The following is an 18,930-nucleotide window of genomic DNA, read 5'->3' on the forward strand; positions in this document are numbered from 1 at the left end:
ACTGATTCTACCATTTTTCGATACTCGCCTGGAAAGTTTTTCGTTACTCGCACGGATTTTACCCTTTCCTGGTACTCACCTGGATTCGACCATTTTCCGATACTCAAACTGATTCTACCATTCTTCAGTACTCGTTCGGACAGTTATTCGATACTCGCATGGATTCTACCTTTACCCGGTAGTCGCCCGGATTCTGTTATTTTCCGGTCCTCACACTGATTCTACCATTTTTCGATACTTGCCTGGAAAGTTTTTCGTTACTCGCACGGATTATACCCTTTCCTGGTACTCGCCCGGATTCGACCAATTTCCCATGCTCAAACTGATTCTACCATTTTTCGGTACTCGTTCGGACAGTTATTCGATACTCGCTCGAATTCTACCTTTACCCGGTAGTCGCCGGGGTTCTATTATTTTCCAGTCCTCACACTGATTCTACCATTTTTCGATACTCGCCTGTAAAGTTTTTCGTTACTCGCACGGATTATACCCTTCCCCGATACTCGCCCGGATTCGACCATTTTTCGGTACTCGTTCGGACAGTTATTCGATACTCGCACGGATTCTACCTTTACCCGGTAGTCGCCCGGATTCTATTATTTTCCGGTCCTCACACTGATTCTACCATTTTTCGATACTTGCCTGGAAAGTTTTTCGTTACTCAAGCGGATTATACCCTTTCCTGGTAGTCGCCCGGATTCGACCAATTTCCGGTGCTCAAACTGATTCTACCATTCTTCAGTACTCGTTCGGACAGTTATTCGATACTCGCACGGATTCTACCTTTACCCGGTAGTCTCCCGGATTCTATTATTTTCTGGTCCTCACACTGATTCTACCATTTTTGGATACTCGCCTGGAAAGTTTTTCGTTACTCGCACGGATTTTACCCTTTCCTGGTACTCACCTGGATTCGACCATTTTCCGATACTCAAACTGATTCTACAATTCTTCAGTACTCGTTCGGACAGTTATTCGATACTCGCACGGATTCTACCTTTACCCGGTAGTCGCCCGGATTCTATTATTTTCCGGTCCTCACACTGATTCTACCATTTTTGGATACTCGCCTGGAAAGTTTTTCGTTACTCGCACGGATTTTACCCTTTCCTGGTACTCACCTGGATTCGACCATTTTCCGATACTCAAACTGATTCTACCATTCTTCAGTACTCGTTCGGACAGTTATTCGATACTCGCACGGATTCTACCTTTACCCGGTAGTCGCCCGGATTCTATTATTTTCCGGTCCTCACACTGATTCTACCATTTTTCGATACTCGCCTGGAAAGTTTTTCGTTACTCACACGGATTATACCCTTTCCTGGTACTCACCCGGATTCGACCATATTCCGATACTCAAACTGATTCTACCATTCTTCAATACTCGTTCGGACAGTTATTCGATACTCGCTCGAATTCTACCTTTACCCGGTAGTCGCCCGGATTCTATTATTTTCCGGTCCTCACACTGATTCTACCATTTTTCGATACTCGCCTGGAAAGTTTTTCGTTACTCGCACGGATTATACCCTTTCCTGGTACTCGCCCGGATTCGACCAATTTCAGATGCTCAAACTTATTCTACCATTTTTCGGTACTCGTTCGGACAGATATTCGATACTCGCTCGAATTCTACCTTTACCCGGTAGTCGCCGGGGTTCTATTTTTTTCCGGTCCACACACTGATTCTACCATTTTTCCATACTCGCCTGTAATGTTTTTCGTTACTCGCACGGATTATACTCTTCTCCGATACTCGCCCGGATTCGACCATTTTCCGGTACTCAAACTGATTCTACTATTTTTCGGTACTCGTTCGGACAGTTATTCGATACTCGCACGGATTCTACCTTTACCCGGTAGTCGCCCGGATTCTATTATTTTCCGGTCCTCACACTGATTCTACCATTTTTCGATACTCGCCTGGAAAGTTTTTCGTTACTCGCACGGATTTTACCCTTTCCTGGTACTCACCTGGATTCGACCATTTTCCGATACTCAAACTGATTCTACCATTCTTCAGTACTCGTTCGGACAGTTATTCGATACTCGCATGGAGTCTACCTTTACCCGGTAGTCGCCCGGATTCTGTTATTTTCCGGTCCTCACACTGATTCTACCATTTTTCGATACTTGCCTGGAAAGTTTTTCGTTACTCGCACGGATTATACCCTTTCCTGGTACTCGCCCGGATTCGACCAATTTCCCATGCTCAAACTGATTCTACCATTTTTCGGTACTCGTTCGGACAGTTATTCGATACTCGCTCGAATTCTACCTTTACCCGGTAGTCGCCGGGGTTCTATTATTTTCCAGTCCTCACACTGATTCTACCATTTTTCGATACTCGCCTGTAAAGTTTTTCGTTACTCGCACGGATTATACCCTTCCCCGATACTCGCCCGGATTCGACCATTTTTCGGTACTCGTTCGGACAGTTATTCGATACTCGCACGGATTCTACCTTTACCCGGTAGTCGCCCGGATTCTATTATTTTCCGGTCCTCACACTGATTCTACCATTTTTCGATACTTGCCTGGAAAGTTTTTCGTTACTCAAGCGGATTATACCCTTTCCTGGTAGTCGCCCGGATTCGACCAATTTCCGGTGCTCAAACTGATTCTACCATTCTTCAGTACTCGTTCGGACAGTTATTCGATACTCGCACGGATTCTACCTTTACCCGGTAGTCTCCCGGATTCTATTATTTTCTGGTCCTCACACTGATTCTACCATTTTTGGATACTCGCCTGGAAAGTTTTTCGTTACTCGCACGGATTTTACCCTTTCCTGGTACTCACCTGGATTCGACCATTTTCCGATACTCAAACTGATTCTACCATTCTTCAGTACTCGTTCGGACAGTTATTCGATACTCGCACGGATTCTACCTTTACCCGGTAGTCGCCCGGATTCTATTATTTTCCGGTCCTCACACTGATTCTACCATTTTTGGATACTCGCCTGGAAAGTTTTTCGTTACTCGCACGGATTTTACCCTTTCCTGGTACTCACCTGGATTCGACCATTTTCCGATACTCAAACTGATTCTACCATTCTTCAGTACTCGTTCGGACAGTTATTCGATACTCGCACGGATTCTACCTTTACCCGGTAGTCGCCCGGATTCTATTATTTTCCGGTCCTCACACTGATTCTACCATTTTTCGATACTCGCCTGGAAAGTTTTTCGTTACTCACACGGATTATACCCTTTCCTGGTACTCACCCGGATTCGACCATATTCCGATACTCAAACTGATTCTACCATTCTTCAATACTCGTTCGGACAGTTATTCGATACTCGCTCGAATTCTACCTTTACCCGGTAGTCGCCCGGATTCTATTATTTTCCGGTCCTCACACTGATTCTACCATTTTTCGATACTCGCCTGGAAAGTTTTTCGTTACTCGCACGGATTATACCCTTTCCTGGTACTCGCCCGGATTCGACCAATTTCAGATGCTCCAACTTATTCTACCATTTTTCGGTACTCGTTCGGACAGATATTCGATACTCGCTCGAATTCTACCTTTACCCGGTAGTCGCCGGGGTTCTATTATTTTCCAGTCCTCACACTGATTCTACCATTTTTCGATACTCGCCTGTAAAGTTTTTCGTTACTCGCACGGATTATACCCTTCCCCGATACTCGCCCGGATTCGACCATTTTTCGGTACTCGTTCGGACAGTTATTCGATACTCGCACGGATTCTACCTTTACCCGGTAGTCGCCCGGATTCTATTATTTTTCGGTCCTCACACTGATTCTACCATTTTTGGATACTCGCCTGGAAAGTTTTTCGTTACTCGCACGGATTTTACCCTTTCCTGGTACTCACCTGGATTCGACCATTTTCCGATACTCAAACTGATTCTACCATTCTTCAGTACTCGTTCGGACAGTTATTCGATACTCCCACGGATTCTACCTTTACCCGGTAGTCGCCCGGATTCTATTATTTTCCGGTCCTCACACTGATTCTACCATTTTTGGATACTCACCTGGAAAGTTTTTCGTTACTCGCATGGATTTTACCCTTTCCTGGTACTCACCTGGATTCGACCATTTTCCGATACTCAAACTGATTCTACCATTCTTCAGTACTCGTTCGGACAGTTATTCGATACTCGCACGGATTCTACCTTTACCCGTTAGTCGCCCGGATTCTATTATTTTCCGGTCCTCACACTGATTCTACCATTTTTAGATACTCGCCTGGAATGTTTTTCGTTACTCGCACGGATTTTACCCTTTCCTGGTACTCACCTGGATTCGACCATTTTCCGATACTCAAACTGATTCTACCATTCTTTAGTACTCGTTCGGACAGTTATTCGATACTCGCACGGATTCTACCTTTACCCGGTAGTCGCCCGGATTCTATTATTTTCCGGTCCTCACACTGATTCTACCATTTTTCGATACTCGCCTGGAATGTTTTTCGTTACTCACACGGATTATACCCTTTCCTGGTACTCACCCGGATTCGACCATATTCCGATACTCAAACTGATTCTACCATTCTTCAATACTCGTTCGGACAGTTATTCGATACTCGCTCGAATTCTACCTTTACCCGGTAGTCGCCCGGATTCTATTATTTTCCGGTCCTCACACTGATTCTACCATTTTTCGATACTCGCCTGGAAAGTTTTTCGTTACTCGCACGGATTATACCCTTTCCTGGTACTCGCCCGGATTCGACCAATTTCAGATGCTCAAACTTATTCTACCATTTTTCGGTACTCGTTCGGACAGATATTCGATACTCGCTCGAATTCTACCTTTACCCGGTAGTCGCCGGGGTTCTATTATTTTCCAGTCCTCACACTGATTCTACCATTTTTCGATACTCGCCTGTAAGGTTTTTCGTTACTCGCACGGATTATACCCTTCCCCGATACTCGCCCGGATTCGACCATTTTTCGGTACTCGTTCGGACAGTTATTCGATACTCGCACGGATTCTACCTTTACCCGGTAGTCGCCCGGATTCTATTATTTTCCGGTCCTCACACTGATTCTACCATTTTTGGATACTCGCCTGGAAAGTTTTTCGTTACTCGCACGGATTTTACCCTTTCCTGGTACTCACCTGGATTCGACCATTTTCCGATACTCAAACTGATTCTACCATTCTTCAGTACTCGTTCGGACAGTTATTCGATACTCCCACGGATTCTACCTTTACCCGGTAGTCGCCCGGATTCTATTATTTTCCGGTCCTCACACTGATTCTACCATTTTTGGATACTCACCTGGAAAGTTTTTCGTTACTCGCATGGATTTTACCCTTTCCTGGTACTCACCTGGATTCGACCATTTTCCGATACTCAAACTGATTCTACCATTCTTCAGTACTCGTTCGGACAGTTATTCGATACTCGCACGGATTCTACCTTTACCCGTTAGTCGCCCGGATTCTATTATTTTCCGGTCCTCACACTGATTCTACCAGTTTTAGATACTCGCCTGGAAAGTTTTTCGTTACTCGCACGGATTTTACCCTTTCCTGGTACTCACCTGGATTCGACCATTTTCCGATACTCAAACTGATTCTACCATTCTTCAGTACTCGTTCGGACAGTTATTCGATACTCGCACGGATTCTACCTTTACCCGGTAGTCGCCCGGATTCTATTATTTTCCGGTCCTCACACTGATTCTACCATTTTTCGATACTCGCCTGGAAAGTTTTTCGTTACTCGCACGGATTTTACCCTTTCCTGGTACTCACCTGGATTCGACCATTTTCCGATACTCAAACTGATTCTACCATTCTTCAGTACTCGTTCGGACAGTTATTCGATACTCGCACGGATTCTACCTTTACCCGGTAGTCGCCCGGATTCTATTATTTTCCGGTCCTCACACTGATTCTACCATTTTTCGATACTCGCCTGGAAAGTTTTTCGTTACTCACACGGATTATACCCTTTCCTGGTACTCACCCGGATTCGACCATATTCCGATACTCAAACTGATTCTACCATTCTTCAATACTCGTTCGGACAGTTATTCGATACTCGCTCGAATTCTACCTTTACCCGGTAGTCGCCCGGATTCTATTATTTTCCGGTTCTCACACTGATTCTACCATTTTTCGATACTCGCCTGGAAAGTTTTTCGTTACTCGCACGGATTATACCCTTTCCTGGTACTCGCCCGGATTCGACCAATTTCAGATGCTCAAACTTATTCTACCATTTTTCGGTACTCGTTCGGACAGATATTCGATACTCGCTCGAATTCTACCTTTACCCGGTAGTCGCCGGGGTTCTATTATTTTCCAGTCCTCACACTGATTCTACCATTTTTCGATACTCGCCTGTAAAGTTTTTCGTTACTCGCACGGATTATACCCTTCCCCGATACTCGCCCGGATTCGACCATTTTTCGGTACTCGTTCGGACAGTTATTCGATACTCGCACGGATTCTACCTTTACCCGGTAGTCGCCCGGATTCTATTATTTTCCGGTCCTCACACTGATTCTACCATTTTTCGATACTTGCCTGGAAAGTTTTTCGTTACTCACACGGATTATACCCTTTCCTGGTACTCGCCCGGATTCGACCAATTTTCGGTGCTCAAACTGATTCTACCATTCTTCAGTACTCGTTCGGACAGTTATTCGATACTCGCACGGATTCTACCTTTACCCGGTAGTCTCCCGGATTCTATTATTTTCCGGTCCTCACACTGATTCTACCATTTTTGGATACTCGCCTGGAAAGTTTTTCGTTACTCGCACGGATTTTACCCTTTCCTGGTACTCACCTGGATTCGACCATTTTCCGATACTCAAACTGATTCTACCATTCTTCAGTACTCGTTCGGACAGTTATTCGATACTCCCACGGATTCTACCTTTACCCGGTAGTCGCCCGGATTCTATTATTTTCCGGTCCTCACACTGATTCTACCATTTTTGGATACTCACCTGGAAAGTTTTTCGTTACTCGCATGGATTTTACCCTTTCCTGGTACTCACCTGGATTCGACCATTTTCCGATACTCAAACTGATTCTACCATTCTTCAGTACTCGTTCGGACAGTTATTCGATACTCGCACGGATTCTACCTTTACCCGTTAGTCGCCCGGATTCTATTATTTTCCGGTCCTCACACTGATTCTACCATTTTTAGATACTCGCCTGGAATGTTTTTCGTTACTCGCACGGATTTTACCCTTTCCTGGTACTCACCTGGATTCGACCATTTTCCGATACTCAAACTGATTCTACCATTCTTTAGTACTCGTTCGGACAGTTATTCGATACTCGCACGGATTCTACCTTTACCCGGTAGTCGCCCGGATTCTATTATTTTCCGGTCCTCACACTGATTCTACCATTTTTCGATACTCGCCTGGAAAGTTTTTCGTTACTCACACGGATTATACCCTTTCCTGGTACTCACCCGGATTCGACCATATTCCGATACTCAAACTGATTCTACCATTCTTCAATACTCGTTCGGACAGTTATTCGATACTCGCTCGAATTCTACCTTTACCCGGTAGTCGCCCGGGTTCTATTATTTTCCGGTCCTCACACTGATTCTACCATTTTTCGATACTCGCCTGGAAAGTTTTTCGTTACTCGCACGGATTATACCCTTTCCTGGTACTCGCCCGGATTCGACCAATTTCAGATGCTCAAACTTATTCTACCATTTTTCGGTACTCGTTCGGACAGATATTCGATACTCGCTCGAATTCTACCTTTACCCGGTAGTCGCCGGGGTTCTATTATTTTCCAGTCCTCACACTGATTCTACCATTTTTCGATACTCGCCTGTAAAGTTTTTCGTTACTCGCACGGATTATACCCTTCCCCGATACTCGCCCGGATTCGACCATTTTTCGGTACTCGTTCGGACAGTTATTCGATACTCGCACGGATTCTACCTTTACCCGGTAGTCGCCCGGATTCTATTATTTTCCGGTCCTCACACTGATTCTACCATTTTTGGATACTCGCCTGGAAAGTTTTTCGTTACTCGCACGGATTTTACCCTTTCCTGGTACTCACCTGGATTCGACCATTTTCCGATACTCAAACTGATTCTACCATTCTTCAGTACTCGTTCGGACAGTTATTCGATACTCCCACGGATTCTACCTTTACCCGGTAGTCGCCCGGATTCTATTATTTTCCGGTCCTCACACTGATTCTACCATTTTTGGATACTCACCTGGAAAGTTTTTCGTTACTCGCATGGATTTTACCCTTTCCTGGTACTCACCTGGATTCGACCATTTTCCGATACTCAAACTGATTCTACCATTCTTCAGTACTCGTTCGGACAGTTATTCGATACTCGCACGGATTCTACCTTTACCCGTTAGTCGCCCGGATTCTATTATTTTCCGGTCCTCACACTGATTCTACCATTTTTAGATACTCGCCTGGAAAGTTTTTCGTTACTCGCACGGATTTTACCCTTTCCTGGTACTCACCTGGATTCGACCATTTTCCGATACTCAAACTGATTCTACCATTCTTCAGTACTCGTTCGGACAGTTATTCGATACTCGCACGGATTCTACCTTTACCCGGTAGTCGCCCGGATTCTATTATTTTCCGGTCCTCACACTGATTCTACCATTTTTCGATACTCGCCTGGAAAGTTTTTCGTTACTCGCACGGATTTTACCTTTTCCTGGTACTCACCTGGATTCGACCATTTTCCGATACTCAAACTGATTCTACCATTCTTCAGTACTCGTTCGGACAGTTATTCGATACTCGCACGGATTCTACCTTTACCCGGTAGTCGCCCGGATTCTATTATTTTCCGGTCCTCACACTGATTCTACCATTTTTCGATACTCGCCTGGAAAGTTTTTCGTTACTCACACGGATTATACCCTTTCCTGGTACTCACCCGGATTCGACCATATTCCGATACTCAAACTGATTCTACCATTCTTCAATACTCGTTCGGACAGTTATTCGATACTCGCTCGAATTCTACCTTTACCCGGTAGTCGCCCGGATTCTATTATTTTCCGGTCCTCACACTGATTCTACCATTTTTCGATACTCGCCTGGAAAGTTTTTCGTTACTCGCACGGATTATACCCTTTCCTGGTACTCGCCCGGATTCGACCAATTTCAGATGCTCAAACTTATTCTACCATTTTTCGGTACTCGTTCGGACAGATATTCGATACTCGCTCGAATTCTACCTTTACCCGGTAGTCGCCGGGGTTCTATTATTTTCCAGTCCTCACACTGATTCTACCATTTTTCGATACTCGCCTGTAAGGTTTTTCGTTACTCGCACGGATTATACCCTTCCCCGATACTCGCCCGGATTCGACCATTTTTCGGTACTCGTTCGGACAGTTATTCGATACTCGCACGGATTCTACCTTTACCCGGTAGTCGCCCGGATTCTATTATTTTCCGGTCCTCACACTGATTCTACCATTTTTGGATACTCGCCTGGAAAGTTTTTCGTTACTCGCACGGATTTTACCCTTTCCTGGTACTCACCTGGATTCGACCATTTTCCGATACTCAAACTGATTCTACCATTCTTCAGTACTCGTTCGGACAGTTATTCGATACTCCCACGGATTCTACCTTTACCCGGTAGTCGCCCGGATTCTATTATTTTCCGGTCCTCACACTGATTCTACCATTTTTGGATACTCACCTGGAAAGTTTTTCGTTACTCGCATGGATTTTACCCTTTCCTGGTACTCACCTGGATTCGACCATTTTCCGATACTCAAACTGATTCTACCATTCTTCAGTACTCGTTCGGACAGTTATTCGATACTCGCACGGATTCTACCTTTACCCGTTAGTCGCCCGGATTCTATTATTTTCCGGTCCTCACACTGATTCTACCAGTTTTAGATACTCGCCTGGAAAGTTTTTCGTTACTCGCACGGATTTTACCCTTTCCTGGTACTCACCTGGATTCGACCATTTTCCGATACTCAAACTGATTCTACCATTCTTCAGTACTCGTTCGGACAGTTATTCGATACTCGCACGGATTCTACCTTTACCCGGTAGTCGCCCGGATTCTATTATTTTCCGGTCCTCACACTGATTCTACCATTTTTCGATACTCGCCTGGAAAGTTTTTCGTTACTCGCACGGATTTTACCCTTTCCTGGTACTCACCTGGATTCGACCATTTTCCGATACTCAAACTGATTCTACCATTCTTCAGTACTCGTTCGGACAGTTATTCGATACTCGCACGGATTCTACCTTTACCCGGTAGTCGCCCGGATTCTATTATTTTCCGGTCCTCACACTGATTCTACCATTTTTCGATACTCGCCTGGAAAGTTTTTCGTTACTCACACGGATTATACCCTTTCCTGGTACTCACCCGGATTCGACCATATTCCGATACTCAAACTGATTCTACCATTCTTCAATACTCGTTCGGACAGTTATTCGATACTCGCTCGAATTCTACCTTTACCCGGTAGTCGCCCGGATTCTATTATTTTCCGGTTCTCACACTGATTCTACCATTTTTCGATACTCGCCTGGAAAGTTTTTCGTTACTCGCACGGATTATACCCTTTCCTGGTACTCGCCCGGATTCGACCAATTTCAGATGCTCAAACTTATTCTACCATTTTTCGGTACTCGTTCGGACAGATATTCGATACTCGCTCGAATTCTACCTTTACCCGGTAGTCGCCGGGGTTCTATTATTTTCCAGTCCTCACACTGATTCTACCATTTTTCGATACTCGCCTGTAAAGTTTTTCGTTACTCGCACGGATTATACCCTTCCCCGATACTCGCCCGGATTCGACCATTTTTCGGTACTCGTTCGGACAGTTATTCGATACTCGCACGGATTCTACCTTTACCCGGTAGTCGCCCGGATTCTATTATTTTCCGGTCCTCACACTGATTCTACCATTTTTCGATACTTGCCTGGAAAGTTTTTCGTTACTCACACGGATTATACCCTTTCCTGGTACTCGCCCGGATTCGACCAATTTTCGGTGCTCAAACTGATTCTACCATTCTTCAGTACTCGTTCGGACAGTTATTCGATACTCGCACGGATTCTACCTTTACCCGGTAGTCTCCCGGATTCTATTATTTTCCGGTCCTCACACTGATTCTACCATTTTTGGATACTCGCCTGGAAAGTTTTTCGTTACTCGCACGGATTTTACCCTTTCCTGGTACTCACCTGGATTCGACCATTTTCCGATACTCAAACTGATTCTACCATTCTTCAGTACTCGTTCGGACAGTTATTCGATACTCCCACGGATTCTACCTTTACCCGGTAGTCGCCCGGATTCTATTATTTTCCGGTCCTCACACTGATTCTACCATTTTTGGATACTCACCTGGAAAGTTTTTCGTTACTCGCATGGATTTTACCCTTTCCTGGTACTCACCTGGATTCGACCATTTTCCGATACTCAAACTGATTCTACCATTCTTCAGTACTCGTTCGGACAGTTATTCGATACTCGCACGGATTCTACCTTTACCCGTTAGTCGCCCGGATTCTATTATTTTCCGGTCCTCACACTGATTCTACCATTTTTAGATACTCGCCTGGAATGTTTTTCGTTACTCGCACGGATTTTACCCTTTCCTGGTACTCACCTGGATTCGACCATTTTCCGATACTCAAACTGATTCTACCATTCTTTAGTACTCGTTCGGACAGTTATTCGATACTCGCACGGATTCTACCTTTACCCGGTAGTCGCCCGGATTCTATTATTTTCCGGTCCTCACACTGATTCTACCATTTTTCGATACTCGCCTGGAAAGTTTTTCGTTACTCACACGGATTATACCCTTTCCTGGTACTCACCCGGATTCGACCATATTCCGATACTCAAACTGATTCTACCATTCTTCAATACTCGTTCGGACAGTTATTCGATACTCGCTCGAATTCTACCTTTACCCGGTAGTCGCCCGGGTTCTATTATTTTCCGGTCCTCACACTGATTCTACCATTTTTCGATACTCGCCTGGAAAGTTTTTCGTTACTCGCACGGATTATACCCTTTCCTGGTACTCGCCCGGATTCGACCAATTTCAGATGCTCAAACTTATTCTACCATTTTTCGGTACTCGTTCGGACAGATATTCGATACTCGCTCGAATTCTACCTTTACCCGGTAGTCGCCGGGGTTCTATTATTTTCCAGTCCTCACACTGATTCTACCATTTTTCGATACTCGCCTGTAAAGTTTTTCGTTACTCGCACGGATTATACCCTTCCCCGATACTCGCCCGGATTCGACCATTTTTCGGTACTCGTTCGGACAGTTATTCGATACTCGCACGGATTCTACCTTTACCCGGTAGTCGCCCGGATTCTATTATTTTCCGGTCCTCACACTGATTCTACCATTTTTGGATACTCGCCTGGAAAGTTTTTCGTTACTCGCACGGATTTTACCCTTTCCTGGTACTCACCTGGATTCGACCATTTTCCGATACTCAAACTGATTCTACCATTCTTCAGTACTCGTTCGGACAGTTATTCGATACTCCCACGGATTCTACCTTTACCCGGTAGTCGCCCGGATTCTATTATTTTCCGGTCCTCACACTGATTCTACCATTTTTGGATACTCACCTGGAAAGTTTTTCGTTACTCGCATGGATTTTACCCTTTCCTGGTACTCACCTGGATTCGACCATTTTCCGATACTCAAACTGATTCTACCATTCTTCAGTACTCGTTCGGACAGTTATTCGATACTCGCACGGATTCTACCTTTACCCGTTAGTCGCCCGGATTCTATTATTTTCCGGTCCTCACACTGATTCTACCATTTTTAGATACTCGCCTGGAAAGTTTTTCGTTACTCGCACGGATTTTACCCTTTCCTGGTACTCACCTGGATTCGACCATTTTCCGATACTCAAACTGATTCTACCATTCTTCAGTACTCGTTCGGACAGTTATTCGATACTCGCACGGATTCTACCTTTACCCGGTAGTCGCCCGGATTCTATTATTTTCCGGTCCTCACACTGATTCTACCATTTTTCGATACTCGCCTGGAAAGTTTTTCGTTACTCGCACGGATTTTACCTTTTCCTGGTACTCACCTGGATTCGACCATTTTCCGATACTCAAACTGATTCTACCATTCTTCAGTACTCGTTCGGACAGTTATTCGATACTCGCACGGATTCTACCTTTACCCGGTAGTCGCCCGGATTCTATTATTTTCCGGTCCTCACACTGATTCTACCATTTTTCGATACTCGCCTGGAAAGTTTTTCGTTACTCACACGGATTATACCCTTTCCTGGTACTCACCCGGATTCGACCATATTCCGATACTCAAACTGATTCTACCATTCTTCAATACTCGTTCGGACAGTTATTCGATACTCGCTCGAATTCTACCTTTACCCGGTAGTCGCCCGGATTCTATTATTTTCCGGTCCTCACACTGATTCTACCATTTTTCGATACTCGCCTGGAAAGTTTTTCGTTACTCGCACGGATTATACCCTTTCCTGGTACTCGCCCGGATTCGACCAATTTCAGATGCTCAAACTTATTCTACCATTTTTCGGTACTCGTTCGGACAGATATTCGATACTCGCTCGAATTCTACCTTTACCCGGTAGTCGCCGGGGTTCTATTATTTTCCAGTCCTCACACTGATTCTACCATTTTTCGATACTCGCCTGTAAAGTTTTTCGTTACTCGCACGGATTATACCCTTCCCCGATACTCGCCCGGATTCGACCATTTTTCGGTACTCGTTCGGACAGTTATTCGATACTCGCACGGATTCTACCTTTACCCGGTAGTCGCCCGGATTCTATTATTTTCCGGTCCTCACACTGATTCTACCATTTTTCGATACTTGCCTGGAAAGTTTTTCGTTACTCACACGGATTATACCCTTTCCTGGTACTCGCCCGGATTCGACCAATTTTCGGTGCTCAAACTGATTCTACCATTCTTCAGTACTCGTTCGGACAGTTATTCGATACTCGCACGGATTCTACCTTTACCCGGTAGTCTCCCGGATTCTATTATTTTCCGGTCCTCACACTGATTCTACCATTTTTGGATACTCGCCTGGAAAGTTTTTCGTTACTCGCACGGATTTTACCCTTTCCTGGTACTCACCTGGATTCGACCATTTTCCGATACTCAAACTGATTCTACCATTCTTCAGTACTCGTTCGGACAGTTATTCGATACTCGCACGGATTCTACCTTTACCCGGTAGTCGCCCGGATTCTATTATTTTCCGGTCCTCACACTGATTCTACCATTTTTCGATACTCGCCTGGAAAGTTTTTCGTTACTCGCACGGATTTTACCCTTTCCTGGTACTCACCTGGATTCGACCATTTTCCGATACTCAAACTGATTCTACCATTCTTCAGTACTCGTTCGGACAGTTATTCGATACTCGCACGGATTCTACCTTTACCCGGTAGTCGCCCGGATTCTATTATTTTCCGGTCCTCACACTGATTCTACCATTTTTCGATACTCGCCTGGAAAGTTTTTCGTTACTCGCACGGATTTTACCCTTTCCTGGTACTCACCTGGATTCGACCATTTTCCGATACTCAAACTGATTCTACCATTCTTCAGTACTCGTTCGGACAGTTATTCGATACTCGCACGGATTCTACCTTTACCCGGTAGTCGCCCGGATTCTATTATTTTCCGGTCCTCACACTGATTCTACCATTTTTCGATACTCGCCTGGAAAGTTTTTCGTTACTCGCACGGATTATACCCTTTCCTGGTACTCGCCCGGATTCGACCAATTTCAGATGCTCAAACTTATTCTACCATTTTTCGGTACTCGTTCGGACAGATATTCGATACTCGCTCGAATTCTACCTTTACCCGGTAGTCGCCGGGGTTCTATTATTTTCCACTCCTCACACTGATTCTACCATTTTTCGATACTCGCCTGTAAAGTTTTTCGTTACTCGCACGGATTATACCCTTCCCCGATACTCGCCCGGATTCGACCATTTTCGGTACTCGTTCGGACAGTTATTCGATACTCGCACGGATTCTACCTTTACCCGGTAGTCGCCCGGATTCTATTATTTTCCGGTCCTCACACTGATTCTACCATTTTTCGATACTTGCCTGGAAAGTTTTTCGTTACTCACACGGATTATACCCTTTCCTGGTACTCGCCCGGATTCGACCAATTTTCGGTGCTCAAACTGATTCTACCATTCTTCAGTACTCGTTCGGACAGTTATTCGATACTCGCACGGATTCTACCTTTACCCGGTAGTCTCCCGGATTCTATTATTTTCCGGTCCTCACACTGATTCTACCATTTTTGGATACTCGCCTGGAAAGTTTTTCGTTACTCGCACGGATTTTACCCTTTCCTGGTACTCACCTGGATTCGACCATTTTCCGATACTCAAACTGATTCTACCATTCTTCAGTACTCGTTCGGACAGTTATTCGATACTCGCACGGATTCTACCTTTACCCGGTAGTCGCCCGGATTCTATTATTTTCCGGTCCTCACACTGATTCTACCATTTTTCGATACTCGCCTGGAAAGTTTTTCGTTACTCGCACGGATTTTACCCTTTCCTGGTACTCACCTGGATTCGACCATTTTCCGATACTCAAACTGATTCTACCATTCTTCAGTACTCGTTCGGACAGTTATTCGATACTCGCACGGATTCTACCTTTACCCGGTAGTCGCCCGGATTCTATTATTTTCCGGTCCTCACACTGATTCTACCATTTTTCGATACTCGCCTAGAAAGTTTTTCGTTACTCACACGGATTATACCCTTTCCTGGTACTCACCCGGATTCGACCATATTCCGATACTCAAACTGATTCTACCATTCTTCAATACTCGTTCGGACAGTTATTCGATACTCGCTCGAATTCTACCTTTACCCGGTAGTCGCCCGGATTCTATTATTTTCCGGTCCTCACACTGATTCTACCATTTTTCGATACTCGCCTGGAAAGTTTTTCGTTACTCGCACGGATTATACCCTTTCCTGGTACTCGCCCGGATTCGACCAATTTCAGATGCTCAAACTTATTCTACCATTTTTCGGTACTCGTTCGGACAGATATTCGATACTCGCTCGAATTCTACCTTTACCCGGTAGTCGCCGGGGTTCTATTATTTTCCAGTCCTCACACTGATTCTACCATTTTTCGATACTCGCCTGTAAAGTTTTTCGTTACTCGCACGGATTATACCCTTCCCCGATACTCGCCCGGATTCGACCATTTTTCGGTACTCGTTCGGACAGTTATTCGATACTCGCACGGATTCTACCTTTACCCGGTAGTCGCCCGGATTCTATTATTTTCCGGTCCTCACACTGATTCTACCATTTTTCGATACTTGCCTGGAAAGTTTTTCGTTACTCACACGGATTATACCCTTTCCTGGTACTCGCCCGGATTCGACCAATTTTCGGTGCTCAAACTGATTCTACCATTCTTCAGTACTCGTTCGGACAGTTATTCGATACTCGCACGGATTCTACCTTTACCCGGTAGTCTCCCGGATTCTATTATTTTCCGGTCCTCACACTGATTCTACCATTTTTGGATACTCGCCTGGAAAGTTTTTCGTTACTCGCACGGATTTTACCCTTTCCTGGTACTCACCTGGATTCGACCATTTTCCGATACTCAAACTGATTCTACCATTCTTCAGTACTCGTTCGGACAGTTATTCGATACTCGCACGGATTCTACCTTTACCCGGTAGTCGCCCGGATTCTATTATTTTCCGGTCCTCACACTGATTCTACCATTTTTCGATACTCGCCTGGAAAGTTTTTCGTTACTCGCACGGATTTTACCCTTTCCTGGTACTCACCTGGATTCGACCATTTTCCGATACTCAAACTGATTCTACCATTCTTCAGTACTCGTTCGGACAGTTATTCGATACTCGCACGGATTCTACCTTTACCCTGTAGTCGCCCGGATTCTATTATTTTCCGGTCCTCACACTGATTCTACCATTTTTCGATACTCGCCTGGAAAGTTTTTCGTTACTCGCACGGATTTTACCCTTTCCTGGTACTCACCTGGATTCGACCATTTTCCGATACTCAAACTGATTCTACCATTCTTCAGTACTCGTTCGGACAGTTATTCGATACTCGCACGGATTCTACCTTTACCCGGTAGTCGCCCGGATTCTATTATTTTCCGGTCCTCACACTGATTCTACCATTTTTCGATACTCGCCTGGAAAGTTTTTCGTTACTCGCACGGATTATACCCTTTCCTGGTACTCGCCCGGATTCGACCAATTTCAGATGCTCAAACTTATTCTACCATTTTTCGGTACTCGTTCGGACAGATATTCGATACTCGCTCGAATTCTACCTTTACCCGGTAGTCGCCGGGGTTCTATTATTTTCCACTCCTCACACTGATTCTACCATTTTTCGATACTCGCCTGTAAAGTTTTTCGTTACTCGCACGGATTATACCCTTCCCCGATACTCGCCCGGATTCGACCATTTTCGGTACTCGTTCGGACAGTTATTCGATACTCGCACGGATTCTACCTTTACCCGGTAGTCGCCCGGATTCTATTATTTTCCGGTCCTCACACTGATTCTACCATTTTTCGATACTTGCCTGGAAAGTTTTTCGTTACTCACACGGATTATACCCTTTCCTGGTACTCGCCCGGATTCGACCAATTTTCGGTGCTCAAACTGATTCTACCATTCTTCAGTACTCGTTCGGACAGTTATTCGATACTCGCACGGATTCTACCTTTACCCGGTAGTCTCCCGGATTCTATTATTTTCCGGTCCTCACACTGATTCTACCATTTTTGGATACTCGCCTGGAAAGTTTTTCGTTACTCGCACGGATTTTACCCTTTCCTGGTACTCACCTGGATTCGACCATTTTCCGATACTCAAACTGATTCTACCATTCTTCAGTACTCGTTCGGACAGTTATTCGATACTCGCACGGATTCTACCTTTACCCGGTAGTCGCCCGGATTCTATTATTTTCCGGTCCTCACACTGATTCTACCATTTTTCGATACTCGCCTGGAAAGTTTTTCGTTACTCGCACGGATTTTACCCTTTCCTGGTACTCACCTGGATTCGACCATTTTCCGATACTCAAACTGATTCTACCATTCTTCAGTACTCGTTCGGACAGTTATTCGATACTCGCACGGATTCTACCTTTACCCGGTAGTCGCCCGGATTCTATTATTTTCCGGTCCTCACACTGATTCTACCATTTTTCGATACTCGCCTGGAATGTTTTTCGTTACTCGCACGGATTTTACCCTTTCCTGGTACTCACCTGGATTCGACCATTTTCCGATACTCAAACTGATTCTACCATTCTTCAGTACTCGTTCGGACAGTTATTCGATACTCGCACGGATTCTACCTTTACCCGGTAGTCGCCCGGATTCTATTATTTTCCGGTCCTCACACTGATTCTACCATTTTTGGATACTCGCCTGGAAAATTTTTCGTTACTCGCATGGATTTTACCCTTTCCTGGTACTCACCTGGATTCGACCATTTTCCGATACTCAAACTGATTCTACCATTCTTCAGTACTCGTTCGGACAGTTATTCGATACTCGCACGGATTCTACCTTTACCCGGTACTCGCCCGGATTCTATTATTTTCCGGTCTTCACACTGATTCTACCATTTTTCGATACTCGCCTGGAAAGTTTTTCGTTACTCACACGGATTATACCCTTTCCTGGTACTCACCCGGATTCGACCATATTCCGATACTCAAACTGATTCTACCATTCTTCAATACTCGTTCGGACAGTTATTCGATACTCGCTTGAATTCTACCTTTACTCGGTAGTCGCCCGGATTCTATTATTTTCCGGTCCTCACACTGATTCTACCATTTTTCGATACTTGCCTGGAAAG

This window comes from Vitis vinifera, chromosome 7 (assembly GCF_030704535.1).
Source record: "Vitis vinifera cultivar Pinot Noir 40024 chromosome 7, ASM3070453v1".
In the NCBI taxonomy this organism is placed as follows: Eukaryota; Viridiplantae; Streptophyta; class Magnoliopsida; order Vitales; family Vitaceae; genus Vitis; species Vitis vinifera.